The sequence below is a fragment of the Belonocnema kinseyi genome, chromosome 7, assembly GCF_010883055.1.
Source record: "Belonocnema kinseyi isolate 2016_QV_RU_SX_M_011 chromosome 7, B_treatae_v1, whole genome shotgun sequence".
In the NCBI taxonomy this organism is placed as follows: domain Eukaryota; kingdom Metazoa; phylum Arthropoda; class Insecta; order Hymenoptera; family Cynipidae; genus Belonocnema; species Belonocnema kinseyi.
In genome coordinates this window covers 11,034,544-11,039,419 of record NC_046663.1, presented here as the reverse complement: position 1 = coordinate 11,039,419, position 4,876 = coordinate 11,034,544, and positions in this window count along the sequence as shown.

Below are 4,876 nucleotides of genomic sequence, written 5' to 3'. Positions count from 1 at the left end.
CAGCTGGCAACCGCTACCCCACCCCGCTTACTCACCAGACTTGGCTCCATCCGACTACCACTTATTTGCATCGATGGGGCACGCACTCAGCGAACAGCGCTGAGTACACCTGGTATATATGAAAATTTTAGATAAAAAGTTTCAATTTTTAACAATATAGTTCAATTTGCAACAGAAGAAGTGAATTTTAACTGAAAAAGAAAATATTTTTAACCGAAACTTGAATAGTTAAATTTTCTGTTAAAAGAATTAATGTTCAACCAAAAAAAAAATGAATTTTTCAATAGAATTGTTGAATTTGTAGCCGCAGCAATGAATTTTCTATTTAAAATATTCATACCTAAAAAGATTTTAATATCAAGTATAATATATTTGAGCTATATATATATATATAACCGATTTGTCTTTTGACCCTCGCCGAATATTTCAGGGGTTGTCATTTTGACTCTCACTATATTCTCGGGTGTCAGGGAAAGAGAATCGTGGTTTTGTAGGATATGAAAAAGAGAAGGTAGGGGATTTATTTGGTTGCCTTCTTATTTTTCTACCATCTTTGTTATTTTGATCCAAAAAAATAAATTCTTTTCTTTTTAGGAAAATTTTTATCTTTCTCAAATTTCAATAAGAACATTTTATGGTGGTATAGTTGTCTAAATTTGGTCGTTAGATTGTGGGTTTTAATTCAGGAATTCTGCACAATCACTTCATTATTAAACGTTAAATAGGATTTTAAATTTGATTTTAATCTTATTTAAATTTCTTTAATTTTAATTCTTCAATTTAAAACTGTTATTTGTTTTAAGCAATTACAAACCAAAGTAATATTAATCATTTTAAAAAGCGCGCCAACGGAGAGACGCATGCGCAATACAAAAAGATCCTTAAATGTAGGAGTTACCACTGACTAGAGTGCGCGATCTGTTCGGGTCCAAGTTCTGCAAAAATTTAAGAAATGAAAAATAGATTTTTATACAAATTATGAATAAAAGTTTATACTTAATTCGTAAAATAGAGTTTAAGTGTCAGTCATTTATTTTGAGAAGACAGAATTTAATATTTTTGACAGGGTCAGTGTTTCTTGCATAGTTCTGAATTTCACCAAAAAGATATTGTTTTTACAATAGAGCGTTTCAAAGCATATATTTTCAACAATTTTCTATTTTTTATAGCGAAAAAGAAAACAACCATATTTTTCAATTTAAAAAAAACTGTTTTAGAGAAAAATCGTCTTTTTTAGAATTCAACTTTTTTTATTAAAATTTTATCGGTTGAAGTTTCTTCTTTTTAGTTGAAACATTGTTTTTGTTTGATTTTTTGTTAAAAACTGATCTTTTTCATTTGAAAAATTACATGCTTTGTTAAAAGTTCGTCCTTCTGGATTTAATTCAACGGCTTTTAATTTAAAATATTTGTTGGTTAAAGTATAAAACTATTACATTTCATCGCTTTGTTTAAAATAAACTATTTTGGTGAAAATCTGTCTTTTTCATTGAAAATTAATTAACTGAAAATTTAACTTGTCAATTTTTGGTTAGAAATTTGCCTCCTTCACTACAAAGTTTGGCGCTGTCTTTACGACATCATTACGACATCTTTACGACAACTTCACGACATCCTATGTCCATGTCGTTAAGGGGTCTTTACGATATCGTAAATAAGTCGTATGATCTAACGATGTCTTTACGATATCGCAAAGACACCGAAACGACATGGAGATAGGATGTCGTAAATATGTCGTAACGATGTCGCAAATACGTCGCCAAATTTTGTGCCCACTGGGTCGTATCTCGGGAACCCACTAACATTTTTAAAGTTTTGTTGGCTTAAATCGAAGATAAGATTTTAGCGGAATATATCGTGGTTGGAGATCAGCAGTGATTTTTTAATAGTTCTCGCGCCTATTGTGCTGACAATTTTCGACGGTAGTGTAAATTTTAAAAATGTAATTACTTTGTTAAAAATATTTCTTTTTTGGTTGGAAAATAATTTTTTAGTTGAAAATTCGACTTTTTAGTCGAAAATTCAAGTATTTTATTTTTGTTTCAATTTTTTTTTGTATTTGTAAAGTTAATCTCTTTCAATAAAAGTTGAATTATTTTACAATATTACATTTGTTTGATAATTAATTTTCCAACTTAAAAATTAAGTATCTCTTTTAAAATTCGTCTTTTCTGTTTAAGCTCAAATATATTATACTTGATATTAAAATCTTTTTGGGTATGAATATTTTAAATAGAAAATTCATCGCTGTGGCTACAAATTCAACAATTCTATTGAAAAATTCATTTTTTTTTTTTGGTTGAACATTAATTCTTTTAACAGAAAATTTAACTATTCAAGTTTCGGTTAAAAATATTTTCTGTTTCAGTTAAAATTCACTTCTTCTGTTGCAAATTGAACTATATTGTTAAAAATTCAAACTTTTTATTTAAAATTTTCACTATTCCATTTATGGTTATTTGTTGCTGTTGTTGAAAATTTAACAATGTCTTGGAAAATTCGTTTTGTTTTAGTAGAAAATTTACTTTTCTAATCATAACTTCAAATATTTAGTTGTAAAATTATGTTTTTTGTTGAACATTTGTCTTTATAGTGAAAATTAATCTTCTTGTTTGAAAACTCATCATTTTGGTTGAAAGTTGAACTATATGTAATTTATGATTAAAAATTGAACTATGTCATTTGCGTACTTTGAATTTGTTCAATAGACAATAATTCTATGTGTATAAAATTCGGAACTACGCATAAAAAAGTGACCAGTAATTTAAATATTAAATTTTTTCTCTTCAAATTGACTTACTCTTTTTTATGTATTTTACAAGTCAACTATACAATTTAATTGATAATTGGTATAAAAGAGCTATTTTTTAATTTATTAAATTTAAATTCTCGCAGAACTCGGACCCGAATAGATCGCGCACTCTAGTGAGTGTTAAACTCCTCATTAGTTATTCATGTTGTGACGTCACCTCGCAAGATGTCTCCGTGCTGAGGGTCAAGCAACAATACCAATTGTATGGGACGAAACATAATTTTAATAATAAAATTGGGAAAAGATTTTTTTCACGATAAGTGCATTTAGATATTATTGTTTATATTTCTAAAGCTTTTTAATTAAATAATAAAACTGGTATTGTTCAACCAAAGAGTTGAATTTCTAACTAAAAAAAAGATCAATTTTTGAACAAAAATGGAAGTTACATTTTTATTAAAATAAATAAATTAACAAATATAACAAAATAATACTAAATAAATAATAAATTCGGTAGTTTCCAAACAAATATTTGAATTTTCAATAACCACATAAGTTTGTTTTTGACAAAAAATGGATAAATTAAAATTAAGAAAAAAAAACGTGTTTTCAACCAAATGTTTCTGGTTTCAATCCAAGGAATAAATTTTCAACGAAATAGATGACATTCCTACAAAAAAATGAACTTTTAACAAATTAGTAGCATTTAAAACCAAATAGATTATTTTGAGCAAAGAAGATAAATTTTTTTACCAAAAAGACGAATATTAAATAAAATACATAACGTTTCAAACAAATAGTGGAAAGTTTAAACTAACAATGAGCAATTCTCCATATAAAATGCAATAGCTAATATTTCAGTTAAAAAAATTAATTTTGACATAAAACAAAATAAATTTTCAACAAAATATTAAAATTTTTAACTAAGATGATAAAGATTCAACCAAAAATATTAATTTTTAACAAAAGAGTTCAATGAAGCACTTCAGCTTACAACCAAAAACAAAAAGATGGATTCTCTCGATGAAAAATGCAACATTTTATTAATTTTCAACAAAAATTTAACAAAATAGTTTAACGTCAACGAAAAATATTGTTATTTTAACTGAAAAATGTTTAATAAATTTTAATAAAATAGTTCATTTTTTACCAAACAAATGAATTTTTAACTAAAATAATGAACATTTAACCAAAAAATGAATTTTAAACAAAAGAGTTTAACTGTCATCCAATTGAGATTGAATTTTAAATTTAAAAATACGGTTTCTCTCTAGGCAAAATTTAATATTGTTTTTTTCAAACAAAAAGGATTTAAATTAAAAATTTAAAACAGTAGAATTAAAAAAAAATGCTAACAAAATAAATGATATGTCCATTTAAAAACAAACAATTTTAAACATCAATAATATTATTATTTCTGCAGTTAAAAAAATTAATTTACAAAAAAAATCTCAAAAAAAATAAATGCTTAATAATTGTTCAACTTTAAACTAAGCGCAGTGAACCCTAGAGCCAGGGCCCCCTGATATAGTCCTTCCGAGAATTGACGCAGCACCGCAAGTAGGAGTAAAAGGAGCTGCGCGGTGTGAGTGGCGGTCGCTCAGGCGGGAACAAAAAAAAGTTTTTTCTACGAAACGACATTTTTATCTAGGTAATTTCCCCACCTCTTCCAGCCCAAAAACCGGCCCAGTCTCAGAGTTTCACTGTATAACTGCAGCGAGAGAGATAAACACTACTGCTAATACACTTAAGTGCGGACACTAGGCCCAATCCTGATACGCACATTTGTATACATAATATATTCATACTACGCAATACATTCTCAGCAAAAAATGTGATATTGAAAATTTAATTTTAAATTCAAAACATTAAAATTCAAACAAAATAAAATGAAATTTCATCAAAGTATTTAAACTTTCAAATTAAACAGATTCATTTTTAACCAGAAATGGAATATTTAAATTTTCATTTGAAAAAAAAAGAATTTTCAACTAAAATAATGAACATTTTACAACAACAAAAAATGAACTTTGCCCAAAGAAGTTCTTTTTGAACCAAGTTGTTGAAGCTTTAACCAAAAAATATTGATTTTTAAAAATAAATTTAGGAGTAAATATTTCAAAA